We start from the raw sequence: 14,811 nt of genomic DNA on the forward strand, positions 1-14,811 counted from the left end.
CCTGAAAAACACGACTCCACCAATGTCCTTGAATAAATTGTTCATTAATCTCTGGAACACTGCTGAAGCCGACGCAAGGTCAAAAGGCATGCAAATGTGGCGATAAGCACCCTCAGGAATGACAAAAGATGTTAAGTGTCTAGACTCTTTACACAGCTCAATTTGGTGATACGCTGAAGAAATATCAAGGGAGGAGAAAATCCTGGCGCCCTTAAGAGTGGTCAGTATCTCGTTGATGTTTGGTAAAGGTTGGCAATCAACCCGGATGTTGGCGTTGAGCTCTCTCAAGTCAACACACATCCTGAGAGATTTGTCGGATTTTCACGCTAAAACAATGGTGGCCAACCATTCGGAGCCTTTGATAGGTTTAATAACCCCTGCAGCACTTAGTCGTTCTAATTCACATTTCAGCTCATTGCGTAGACTCAAAGGTACCTTGCGAACCTTATAAGCTACGGCTTATGCACCGTACAATGTGATGCTGAAACCCCTTGAGTTTCCCAAGTTCACCATTAAATACTTCAGGAAAAATGTGAGCCCACTTGTCATTGGATATCTGAGTAACAGTGCGGTTAGAGGATAAGTCAGGAGGTGTGAGATTATAGAATTGACTGAGGGTATTGCGGGACACCGCCATATCAGGATGATTCGGGTCTAAGATGATGTTAAGAGCGCCCTGCTCATCCCACCCCAACAAGTTTGCACCATCCTTGACCACAAACACAGTTCTCATAGCATGATCAGTATTAAAAACTAGATTTGCCATAAACTTTCCCAAAACTGCCATTCTTTTATGCCCATAAGCGAAGATTTTGATGTTGGACTGTTCCAATTGAACGCCGACTACCTTGTCAAAATCTTTGACGTTGATGAGAGTAAAAGGTGAACCAGAATCAGAAAGAAATCTAAGACAAATACCATTGACATTAATGTTGCACGAAGGAGATTTCCTTTTGTGAGACCCCCCCAGAGAAGATAGTACGACAACACCTTCAGCATAAGACGATGAAGAGGATAACATCAACAGTTTGTAACTCTCCTCATCAGAACCCATCATATTTTACCTAATGGTCTTTACTTCTTGAGTTGAATTCTTTTTAACCATAACAGCTTTGCACATTCTGGAGTAATGACATTTCTTTCCACATTTATAACAGGTTTGATTGAGAGCGAATTAAAACCTGGCATTCCCTAAATGTGACTTGCTCCCACACAGCCTCGTTTAGTTCAGATTTGACTTTGGAGTAGGGCGTAGTAGTGCTCTGTTCAGATCTGACTTTGGAGTAAAGTGTAGTAGGGCTAGAGGCAGATCCTTTCGGTTTAGAGAATGGTTAGTATTTAAGAGTTTGACTTCTCTTGTGGAGACGGCACTACTCATTTCTTTCATACAAAATTGAGAATGCTCAGTACTCCTAGCCAAGGTGAGTGCAGTTTCTAAATCAGGATCATCAGAGGACAATAATTTCTCATGGATCTTTTTGTTGGATATCCCTTCGATTAATTGATCATGAATAATTTTATCTCTAAACTCCCTATAGTTGCAGGTGAGTGCTAAGATTCTTAGAGCAGCAACAAAGTCATCAATTGACTCACCAGGAGTTTTAGCTCGCTATAAGAACGTGTGACGTTCAAGAACAACATTTCTTTTAGGACTGAATCTGTTGTCCAAAGTCTTGATGACAGAAGCATAGTCATCAACGAGTAGGGAATCACCATTGTCACCACCACTAACAAGAGTACTTTCTACATCAAAACATAAGGTTTTCAAAATGTTCTTACCTTCAGAACCTAAATTGTAAATCAAGAGGGATTTCTTCTTTTTTAGAAGTGAAGGTTTCTCCATCAATAGCTTCCAAGTATGCTTCAAAAGTATCTTTCCACTGTTCCCACTGAACAGGTGGGGAACCTGCAGACTGTAAAAAGGGTGGAGGTGCCGAAACGCGATCCATAACTTGGCGTGGGTGAGTTGCTGCCCAACGTCAACACAACAATACTGAAATAGGACAAGGTAAAACAATAAATTCAAAGAAAAAGATGAAATGGCATGAGAATACACAGGGAATTATAAGAAAGCATTAATAAAAACAAGTGGTGTGCGCATCACCGAGTGCACAAACGGTGAGGGTAGAATAATGATGCACAAATATGACAAAGGAGAATGACTTGAAGTGTGCACATCACTGAATGCAAAATAGCAAGTCAAGATGAAGTAACGATACCCAAATTGCAGAAAGTTGTGCGCATCACCGAATGCGCAGGGTCGAAGTGCAGAGTAGACAAAAGCAGGACAGCGGTGTGTACATTCACAGATGTAAAGTAAACGAAGTCCGATATGTGCCACAGAAGGCAGCACGCGCGTTGCTATGACAACACACTGCAAACAAGAGATGTGGCAATCCAAAATGCCCGCACGCAACGTGATGACATTGCGTCGTGCGGCTTCAGGCAGGTCAGGAAAGAACTATGGCAGAATGCGCATCACACGCAGTACATCTCGGGTAGAGACGACATCACAGGGAAGGCGCGAGGAGCAATGGAAAGCTCACTTCAACCGAGTGCGCCCACTTCCAAACTAGCCAAAATCTACCTTGAAATTGGCAAAATTTCCGTCGGCACATTCAGGACCACAGCTGGACCACAGCAGGAATTCCAACAACAACCAGATCACCAGGAGTGCGACAGCAGAGGCGCGGCAGCGCCAAACAGCAGAAATGGAGCCACGCAGGATTGTTCAACAGGTAACAGGTTCACGGCAGGATTGGGAGGCCGAAGGCGGGACAACTCGTCGCCAGTGAAAAGAAGTACGAAACGGCCACAAGAACAAGTAGGTACTTCATTTATTGCGTCCGGTCAAGGCGACTCCCCGGCAGCAACAGCCAACAGTGGAGCACAACATTCCAGAGTGGAACCCACAAGTTGCACAAGCTCACACACGAGCTACAAACACATTCTACAGATCCCAACAGTAGCCTTATCATTTGAAGAGAAATACGTATGTTCCTGTCGTGTCCACTCCAGAACAGACTCGCGGAGACAGGTAAGGATCGGTACTCTTTATTTAGTTACAGTGTATTCTCCTCGTGCCCCTGCACGTCTGCCCACATCGTCCCCTCACCCTGCAATGTCCTGCCCACACCCCTTGACCGGATCTGGTGTCCGGTTCCCTCTGTGTCCATCTGGTGCACTGGAGGGTCCTAGTGCCCTGCCCCCAGGTCACTACATCTCCCCCTTTTGACACGAAGAAGTGACAAGAAAATGAAACACAGAGATGTGTAGATAGAGATAGATGCAAAGTCTGCCCGGGCACATGTCGGTGTGCCTCCCATCATCACCTTTCTTCTATTAGTCTTTTTGGACGTCTGCATACCCTTCTCTGGCTTGCTTCCGTCTGTTGCTTTTCCGCTGGCCCCTCACCGCTGTTATGCTCCTGCCCTTCTTGTTCTGTTGCTTCCTGATCCTGATCCTGATCTTCTCCTTTTTCCTCTTTTAGTTCTTTGAAATGTGAACTGTTTCGTGTTATCCGCTGATGTGCTGACTCTTCCGTGATCATTGGTCCTTTTACCTTCGTTATTGTTAGCGGGTCTTTGGAGAACGTGCTGTCTGATTTCCTTTGTTGCCGCTGACGTACTACCACCCTTTCTCCTTCCTTTAGATCTGACACGCTGGCATGTCGCTTGGCGTCTGCATATCTTTTCATTTTTTTTCTTCTCCTCTTTATCTCTTTCTGCAATGCTGCTGTGATCCGGTACCATTGTTGTCTCTATTTGCGGTAGCCTTGTTCTGCTTGTTCGTCCCAGTACTAGTTCTGCTGGGCATCTTCCCGAGGAGTTGTGTGGTGTATTTCTGTAATCACGCAGAACTTGGCACAGAGCTTGGCCAAGTGAAATTTGCGCCAGTTTTGCTCTTTGAACTGCCTTTTTGATGTTTTCCATGAACCTCTCCACCATTCCATTCGCTTGAGGCCACAGAGGAGTTATTTTTCTGTGGTTTATCCCTAGGTAGGCCATGAATCTGCGGAAGCCTTCCCCGGAAAATGGAGGACCATTATCTGTTTTTAGTGTTTCCGGTGAGCCCCATGCTGCGAAGATGTCATCTAGAATCGGTAGTGTTGCTGTTGCTGATGTCAACGGGACGTGCCGTACTATCGGATACCGTGAGTATTCGTCGATGACCACCAGCAGGTAGTTGCCTGTGTCTAGGGGCCCAAAGAAATCTGCCGCTAGTGTTGTCCACACCGCCCTCGGGAGTTCCGACATTTGTAGTGGTTCGTTTCGGGCCGGTGATCCTGTTATTTGACAGAGGTGGCAAGTCGTTATGGTGTCTTCTACCATGTGGTCTAGGCCAGGGAACCATACTTTCTCTCTTATCAGCTTCTTCGTTGCTACTATGCCTCGGTGTGACTCATGAGCCAGGTTTACCAGTTGCCTCCTGAGTGAGCTTGGTATTACTATTCTTGTCTCTCTAATCATTATCCCGGTATCTGTCTCTGACAGTTCTTCATTAATCTTCTTGAGAGCTAACACTTCTTCCTTGCATACTCCTGTTCCCCAGGTGCAATTATTGTTGACATGCCTCCATCTCTGTCTTCTTGTTATCTCTAAGGCCGTTTGCATTGTGGCGTCTTTCTTCGTCTCAATTGCCAGTTCTGTTAATGTTATTGGTGCTGGGGTGTTCTGTTTCAGTACGAAATTGAGGTACTCCTCTGCCATCGATGTCGTCTCGTGGGCTTGCGGTAGTGGGTGTCTCGACATGTAATCCGCCGGGTTGTGTTCTTTCCCTGGCTTGTGTACAATCGTGAAATCACAATCCATCAACCTTATGCCCCAGCGTTCAATCCTGGTTGGCATCTTAGCTGACGGGCTACCATAGATCGTCACTAGCGCCTGGTGGTCAGTTATGATGGTGAATGACTTCCCATTGATAAACATGTGGTAGTGTTCACACGCCCACACCACTGCTCTCTTTTTCTGGTTGCGAATATGCTCTTTCAATGTCTGTTAAACTCTTACTCGCATATGCTACAATCTTCCTTTGTGAATCTCTCCCTGGCAGATGCTGCGCTAGTATTGCTCCTAGACCTACTGGGCTGGCATCAACCGTCAGTTCAGTGCACAGTAGGAGGTCAAAGTAGGCCAGATGTTCCACAGTCACCACCGCTTTCCTTATTTCTTCGAATGCCCTGTCACATTCCTGAGACCAGATAAACTTCTGTCCTTGTTTTGTCAGTTCTCTTAGTGGTGTGCTCACTGTGGCGAAGTCCTGTATGTACCGCGCACAATAGCTGGAGAGACCTAGAAACGACCGTACTTCTCCAACGTCCGTCGGATGGTTTGCGTTTTTCAATGTTTCAACTTTGCTTGGTTCTGGCCTCATCCCTCGTTTGGAGAAGATGTGCCCGAAGAACAATAGCTCCCCCCTTCCCAGCTCGCATTTCTCTCCATTTAACGTGAGGCCTGCTCGCTCCAGTTGTGTGCACCCTTGACGCAGAGCTGCATCATGTTCTTTGTCTGTTTTTCCAAATACCAAAATGTCATCGCTGTAGTTCAAGCTGTTCCGTACCGGTCTTATCACTTGTCTTATTGTCTCCTGGAATATCTCCGCTGCTGACGATATTCCAAAACTCAGTCGCTTGTATCTAAACAGACCCATGTGCGTGGAAAATGTTGTTATGTACCTGGACTGGTGGTCCAGTTCTAACTGATGGAACCCTTTGCACAGGTCCAGCTTTGAGAACCGGCAGGCCCCAGTGAGGCAGCTGATCATGTCATTCAGATGTGGCCCCGGGTGACGTTCTCTTGCTATTGCAGTATTCGGGATCCTCATGTCCACACATATGCGGATCTTTGAGGTGTTCTTCATAGGGACTGCCACGATCGGGGACACCCACGGCGTTGGTCCTTCAGCAGGTTCAATTATATCCTGTGCCAGTAGGCTTGTTATCTCCTCCTCAACTTGTGGTTCTAAGTGAATTGGTACTCGTCTGTGATGCTGGGCCACTGGCTTGATTGCTTCATTGATATGTAATGTTATCTGTTTTCCTTTTAGCTTGCCAAGACCCTTCATTATGGCTGGGTATTCTAGTAGGATGTTTTCCGTTTCCGACATGTGGTATGTCATTGCCAGTAGCCCCATTACCTGGGCTGTCACGTTGCTGAGCAGGCATGGTGCTGGGATGTCACCCTTAAGCACATGGATTTCATCTTGGTATGATTTGCCTTTGTACGTCAGAGTTTCTGTAAATTTTCCCATGTTTTCTACTGGCCGTTTTGGAACCCCACGTGAACACGTCCACCGTTGACAGTGACAGCTGTGGTTTCACTATCATTTTATGGTATTCTGACATGCACATGATGTTGCACGTTGCTCCACTGTCAAGCACGAACTTTGCTTGGTGGTTTCCTACACTGATGTCCACAGTGGCCGTTTTCTTTATTTGTTGTTTTTCCACGAGATGCACGTGCTCTGTCTCTTTGTCCTCTCTTGGTGCGTCTGACATCAGATATAGTCTCGCCTCCCTCACCTGTGCTGCCGTCTCTTCGGACTTGTCGGAGGAGCTGCGATTTGCCGTTTCCATGTGTCGTGCGTATCTGTTACTAGTCATCCGAGGTCTCATTGTTCTGCCTCTTTCACTTCTGAACTGTCTTGTCATGCACGTACTTGAGAAGTGATTGTCCATGTTGCACTTCCTGCACTTCTGACCCATTGCTGGGCAGGCACCGATGTGCGGGAACTCGAGGCCACAGTGACGCGATGTGCTAGCTCCACTTTCTTCTCTTTTCCCATCTCCATCTGCTTCGCTTGCTCTGGTGCCCGTGCTTCTGTGCGAGCCATCGTCAGGATCTTCTCCAACGTCGTTGGTTCCTTCAAAACGCGTACTCGGAACTCCACCGCTTTACACCCTTCGATGATGCGCAGTCTTATTGCTTGCTCATTGTCGAACTTATTAAACTCGCAATATGCGACCAGTTTCCTTAGTCTCGTTGCAAAGTCGTCCAGGCTCTCTTCTCCCTGCTGGCATGCCGTGTTGAATGTATACCTTTCAAAATCGACATTTAGTTGGGGGTCGAATTTTTGTATTAGACACTGCATCACTCCTTTGGAATCCGCGGTCTTGTCAGTGGGGAATGTTAATAAAAGATCTTCTATTTCATCCCCTGCAAGATTCAGTAGTAGGTGCAGTTGTTTGCTATCCGGGACGTCCGTGGTGCTCATGTAGAGCTCAAATTTCCTGACCCATCTTTCCCACCTGATGCCCGCTTGTGGCTCCGATAGGCTGAACGGTAACGGCCTGCGGAAGATGGCTTGCGTGCTCTGCTTCTCCTCGTTGTCGCTCATTTTTTTTACTTTATTTCTTTATTCCTTTGTTTGTTTTTTTTGGTCTTTTTTTACTTTATTTCTTTATTCCTTTGTTTGTTCCTTTTCTTTTCGTTCCTTTTTGCTTTCTTTCCCTTTTTTTCTCTATTATTTGTGCCATTATTGCTCTTTTTTTTATTTTCCAATGAATTTCAATGGGCGCCTGACTTTAAAATGGCCGCCTCTGATTCCTGGCTTCTGATTGGCTCAGTTGCCGGATTCCAAGATGGCCGCCGTAGTCTTGCGAGGTTTCTTTTGCCCTCTCTCGCTTCGCCTGACCTTTTAAAATTCCCGCCGTTCTTTTCTTGCTTTTGATTGGCCCGGGATGCCTGATTCTAAGATGGCCGCCGTAGTCTCGCGATAGTTTGTTCAAACTAACACGCGCTTTCCTCTTTGCTCGGCATTATTTTAATGGAAACGCTCCTTGGGTGCTGGCGCCTAAGTGCTTTTCTGCTCGCCGGCGGATGCCCTCTTTATTTCCTAATCTATCAGCGCGCTTACCGATGTGTCGGTCGGGGTGGGTTCCCGCGTCGCGCTGTTCTCTGGCTGCACTGCTCGGACCAGGGTGGGCTCCTGGCTCCGCTTGTCTTTTCCCGTCGCAGCACTCCGCACGAGCGTTTCTTGAGTTGGCCAGCGGACCAGAGTGGGCTCCTGGTTCCGCCGCGCTTCTTCTCCAGGAGACAGACGTTTTTTTTTATTATCTACTTCTGCCTGACGATATCCCGCCTTCGTTCGCCAGATGTCGTGTCCACTCCAGAACAGACTCGCGGAGACAGGTAAGGATCGGTACTCTTTATTTAGTTACAGTGTATTCTCCTCGTGCCCCTGCACGTCTGCCCACGTCGTCCCCTCACCCTGCAATGTCCTGCCCACACCCCTTGACTGGATCTGGTGTCCGGTTCCCTCTGTGTCCATCTGGTGCACTGCAGGGTCCTAGTGCCCTGCCCCCAGGTCACTACAGTTCCATCTGCTTAATAGAGGATAATAAGGAAGCAGACTCCCTAAGATGTTGTTTCTTCTTAACAACCACATAATCAATAATAAATCCTCAGGCCGTGGCATTAAAGGCGTCCCAAATAGTGTGAAAAGATATATCCGGACAGGCATTGAATAGAAAGAATTCTGACAAAAAATCCTTGAAGCGCCCAATGAAAATAGAATCTTTGAGTAGATAATTATTAAAGCGCCATCTACACGGTTTGGAAGGTACAGAAGGGAGATCTAAATTAATGAAGAAAGGAGCATGATTTGAAATCAGTATGGATCCAATTTCCGCATGATGTAAGTTAGGGAGAAGGTGTGGGCTCAGAAAAATATAATCAATTCTGAAAGTAGAGTTATGTGATGGAGAGTAAAAAGTAAATTCCAAACAATCCGAATTGTATATACTCCAGGCGTCTACCAAACCTCTCGAACAAATAGCATTGGTAAACGCTTTTTGCATTTTATTGGAGATAAATCTTGAGGTAGATTTCCTATCGGTGAAGAGGTCAATGACCTGATTGCAGTCCCCACCCACTAAAAGGTTGGAATCAGAACATGAGTGGAGAGTATGTGACATGGATTGCCAAAACTTTGAATCTATACCAGTAGGGCCATGAAAGTTAAGGCAAGATATAGTGGAACCATTTATGAGAAGATGAAGAAGAAGCCATCGTCCCTCTGCATCCCTTTACTCCTTTTCTATAGTGAGGGAAAGGAACTTATGAAATAATCTCACCACACCATTTTTCCTATCTTTAACTGGGGAACAATACACATGACCAACCCATTGTCTTTTAAGGGAGTTAATATCATTATCATTAAGGTAAGTTTCATGTAACATCGCAATTTTACAATGCAGTCTAGAAAGATGGGTAAGTACCCTTTGTTTCTGGATGGGGTTACATAAACCCTTCACATTCCAGGAAACAATACGAACATTATCAGTCATCTTGAGAAGAAAAAGGGAAAAAGCAACACCAAGAGCATTCTAAAAAAGTTTAAAATTGAGAATTCAACATGCAAAAATCTGAAATCAACAGATAAGTAACTGTGCAATAAGAACATGTAAAGAAAAAGGATGCAAAAATAGCAAAGAATAAAAAATTAGATAAAGAAGAAAATAATCAGAAATTACATATTGAAAAAAGAAGAAGGGGAGAAAAAGCCACAGGTCAAAGAGAAAAGAACAGGGAAAAGGAAGCAATAGTAGAATAGAAAATCACCAAAATATAAAAACTAAATCATTATATAAGTCACTGTAAGACAAGTACAAAATGCCAAACATGGAGTAATGGGAAAGGAAAATGATAAATGAAGGAGAGGGACAAAAACCTCAAAACCAAGAGGGAAAGGGAGCAAGAAATAGGAAGCGAAGTTGACAAAAAGCTGAAAAGCTTCAGTCAAAGTTGAAAAAGTACACAACAAGTGTGGAAAAAACAGTATGTAGAGGCAAGGAGGTGCGAGCAGGAGAAGACCAACATATGGACAGAAACAGAAACATCGACTGAGAAGACTGAGAATAAGGCAATGATATATATAAGCTAACAACAACCAAAGAAGGCAACCAGAGAAAATGGAAATAGAAGCAGGGACAGCAAGAGGCAAATGATGTGGAAGGGAGGAGCATGAAGAATGACAAGTAAGGCCAATAACTGGAATAATCACTTACCGACAAGGAAGAGGTACTTTTAACACTATGATTAGGAAGGAGGAGCATGGGAAAGGATACAACAGGGAGGGGTATCTGTACAAACGTAATGACGAATTAATCTGAAAAAGACAAGAATATAAGAAACATCAGAGTAAAACACAGAGTTAACAACTCAAACAACAATCCTACTTAGAAATTGGAGCAACCAAATGTAAAAGGTATAAGAATGGTATCTGTTCAAGTTTTCCCGTAGTCCATCTCCTCTCCCTTGTGGCGGGCGATAAATTGCATTAAATCCTCCGGGCGATCAAAAGAGAATGTCCTTTCCCTGTAGGTAACCTTAAAAAAGCACGAATGTAAAAGACCATATCTGACATTCATGGAGGGTAGAGCAGGTCGGAGAGAAAGAAACTCTTTAAGTCGATCAGCGGTGGCACGAGCCACATCCTGGGGAAAGAATCCTTTCTGGCCCGACCACAGCATTTGTTTTCATTGTTTAGCCGTTGAAAAAAACGTCATAAGATTAGTGTACTCCAGAAAGAGAACAATAATCCCTCTAGGACGATTATTCGAGGAGGAGGAGGAAAAAGGACTCCCAGATTTAGGGCCTAGGAGGTGAGCGCGCTGAAAGCTGAAGTTGATATCTTCCCTAAGGCCCACAATTTTTGGAATATGCACCTTAAGAAAAGAAAGCTTGTACAAGCACTCTGCCCCCTCTAGGATACCATCAATTCTGAGATTGTTCCCCTTATTTCGGTTTTCCAAATCCTTGGTCTGCTGTTTGAGGAGAACAATTTCTTTAGACATGGCCTTGAACTTCGAGGAGACATCCTGAACATCGCTGACCCGCTGCTCCATCGTCGTCACTCTGGATTTCAGGTTGGACCACTTTTCCTCTATTCTTTGGAGAGTGGCATTGGTGTCTATAACGAAAGGCTTCATAAACTTAATCTCATCCATCTTTTTTCTGTCGCTTTGAGGCGGTAATGGATTCCTTGCGAGCAGAAAACATATTGGAGGTGATGTTCTGTTGACCAGACGCAAGGGAAGGCTCCATATATAAGTACAGGAATACAGTGGACAGAAGTCTGACAGGGCATATATCGCTGACTGAGTAAGTAGGCTCTATAAATAAAAATAACCAGAACCTTGTTTGCCAGAGGGGAAAGGTTAGTCATGTGAGGCAAAGGCTTCAAAGCTAAAATGTCCAGAGCCCCTGATAAAAGTCACCAAAAAGAAAAAAAAACAAAGAAGAAAAAAAAGTTGTTCATATTAATAGCAGGCAGCAATAATTTGGCTTTGTACAATAATAGGGCTGGCCAAGAAAGGTAATGCCTCTAGAAAACTTAATTTATGAAGGAACGCCCTATTCAAGATGCCTTCCCTCAATGCTAGCGCCGGAACGAAACATAATGACAAAATGGTGGCCGCATCCTGATGAGAATGCGGCGCAGGAGCTAAAGGCACAGCTGTTGCATTTTTTTTCCCAAGTTTCAAGAGAAAATGTATTGCATTTCAATAGACCAACAGCCAAAATTCTCAACAGTCGCCCTTTTTTCATAACTTTTAATAGTGCGGATTTAGTTGTAAGTGCATTTCTCCTGCTTTTCATTCCCCTGATAATGTGCCAAAGCACATTAGCCAATGGTTAGCACAATACACTTTATGGTGTGTTTGTTTAGAAGGATGTTAGATTGTTTTCCGGCCTATGTGAGAAGTGCTTTATTTCTTTTTTTGGGGAATCTTTTTTATTAACAAAGCTCAAGAGACCATGGTTTACAATTACTGTTTCAAAGAGTACATCAGGTATCAAGACCAGACAGTTGGGGATGACACATTCAAGAGACAGAGCAATCAGGTGTATTAACCGCCCTCCCATCTCTAATCCTCCACCTCCTGCCCTCTTTACCTCCAGCATGGTGACCACACTTTTTTCAATTTCTTGGCACACCCTCTGCTTTTATACACTGTTTCCTCGGCCCTCTGGCACCAGTCAAGGTCCCGCTTCCAATCCTCCACCCGCGGGCAGCTGTTGCATTTTGAGGCTCTAGAAGACAAGGTACCTGTGCCCCCGATGCTCCAAACTCAATAAATCCACTTCATGGGGAGTTTCGAAGCGAACCGCAGCGGTAAAGAAGCTTTCAGCTCTGTCGAGTTACGGAGCTTCAGAAAGGTGCGGCCATCTTGCAAGCGCCTAAGCCACGCCTCCCATTGTATGGAAGATTGGAAGAGCGGCATAGAGGATGTTGCTTAGAGTGGAGTACAATGAAGTAGAGTGTTGTACATTGCCATAGAGTGTACTAGAGTTTTACACAGTGACATTGACTGGAGTATAGTGTTGTACAGTGGAGTGGCATGGAGTAGAATAGAGTTTATTACACTGAAGGCACGTAGAAGCCTGTAGAGTGGATTACAGTGTACTAGAGCAGAGTGAACTGCAGTGGTATAGAGTGGAGTGGTGTAGAGTGCATTGTTAGCTTTACAAGAACTATTGATAGAAACTGGAGTAGAGAATAACATCTCATTAGAAAACCTAGATATCAATCTGGACCACCCAGCAGCTACAAAGTTTAAACCCAAATCTGTCTTTATGCCTAATACTGCACATGGCAATAATGATACTTTCCACGATACAGTCACACACGATCTGAGCCAAGCAAGACAACAACAAAACTGAAATTGCACGCACAATAAATTATCCTTTTCCCAGAGACAAATCATCAAATCATTGGCAGACGATAAGACTCTAATTGTACGCCCAGCAGACAAAGGCGGCAACATTGTGCTGTGGGACAAAGAGATGTATAGAAAGGAAGCAGCACAACAACTTGAGGATGAAAGTTTCTATACGAAAATAGGCATGGAAGAGTACAATGATAGTATTCTGAGTCTTTGGAACAGCTTAGAACAATAGATAGACAAAGGTATCCTTCTCTAGGAAGATTATTGCTATCTGAAACAAGACTACACAAAACTTCCCATTTTTTATCTTCTACCAAAGATCCACAAAAACGACCTCACACCGCCAGGAAGATCCATTGTGTCATCAATTGGGAATGTGTTGGAGAGAATCTATTAAATATGTGGATCATTTCCTGGGACAGTACATGGAAACTCTCCTGTCATACATTAAGGACATGAAAGACTTCCTGTGTAAACTGAATAACATTGTGTGGGAGGATGACTTTCTATTGATTACAATGGACGTCAATTCAGTGTACGCTATTATTGAATATAATTTAGGAATCAGCGCATGCATACACTTCTTGGAAAACAGACCCATGAAATACCTAGAACATACAAATGTCCTTGAGGAAATGATGAGATTCTGTCCCCGCAATAATTTTTTTATGTTTGATGGTACTTTGTATAAACAAACACTAGGAACAGCGATGGGCACATGTTTTGCTCCTAGTTTTGCTAATCTATTTTTGGGAGCATGGGAGGAAGAAATAAGGAAAGATGAAACATTGAAACACATGTTTGATCAAGTGATAGTCTGGCTCTGGTATGTAGTTGACCTTTTTGTTATCTGGAAAGGCAGTGAGGAGAGTGCTAGGGACTTCATTAACAAACTGAATAACAATAGATGCAACCTCACATTGACACACACCATGCACAGAAGGTCCATTGAATTTGTAGGCGTGATGGTAGAGGTGGACAAGTATACCAAAAAGTTGCAGACTAAACTACACAGCAAAACTACTGCGGGCAACAGTTTGCTCAATGCCCTCAGCAGCCACCCTGAGACTCTTAAATGGAGTATCCCCTTTGGGGAGCTGCTGAGGGCATGAAGAAATTATAGTACTGAAAGCCTGTACGAGAACGAAAAAAGGTGCATGATTGAAAGATTCAAAGAAAAAGGATATCCGATGTGGGTTCTTAATAAAGCAATCAGGAGAGTTAAAACTATCCTGACAGAGGAGACCCTACAAGAAAGAATCACTAATAGTGCCTCCAATGAGGAACAGGAGACCATTAGAGTTTTTCTCACATACAACTCAGAATCCAGCAAAATTCACAGAATTCTAGCAAAAAACTGGAATATTTTGGATAGTGAACCCATCATAGGAAGGGACCTACCTAAAAGACCCATGATCACTTACAAGAGAGGGAGAAACCTTAGAGACCTCTTCGTGAAAGTCCACAACACACTTTGCAGGGATTCTTCCCGTGTGGACACTGTAAGGCTTGCAACAACAGTCACATGAGGAAACCGTACCTGAGCCCTAGCGGGGCGAAAAGCATACAACAATTTCTCACATGTAGCTCTAACTTTGTTGTTTAAGCTCTTGAGTGTCCCTGTAATCTTAGATATATAAGCAGCACCACTTTTGCAGTTACAAAAAGAATACTGGAACATCTAAATACCACTCTCAAATAGCTCACTCCTGCAATACTACATACTAGAACAGGTCATACTGAACCCTAGAGGAGAGAACAGAATGCTGCAACTTAGACAATGCGAATCATGGTACATACTTGACTTACAAACTAAGAATCCTATGGGCCATAATGAAGATGAATAGTTGGGGATCCATTTTCATGGACACTGATTCGTGTTATACTACACCTGTTAATGATTTGGTTTGTCACGCTTGTTGTCTCTTTACCTTCCACCTTGGCCTTGACCAATTAGAAATCTTTTTCAAGTTAGCAATTTTCTGTTATTCTTCCATTGCTGGTATGCCTGTTACTCAGTATGATCTAGGCTGACATAGGGATAGACGGGATTTTAAATTGAATTAACCTGCATTTAAAAATGTGTTTTTAATCATATTTTAATTAGCACTTCTGCTTTTCTTCTTTTTTAGGAGGAAAGG

This window comes from Triturus cristatus, chromosome 4_1 (genome assembly GCF_964204655.1).
Source record: "Triturus cristatus chromosome 4_1, aTriCri1.1, whole genome shotgun sequence".
Lineage (NCBI taxonomy): Eukaryota > Metazoa > Chordata > Amphibia > Caudata > Salamandridae > Triturus > Triturus cristatus.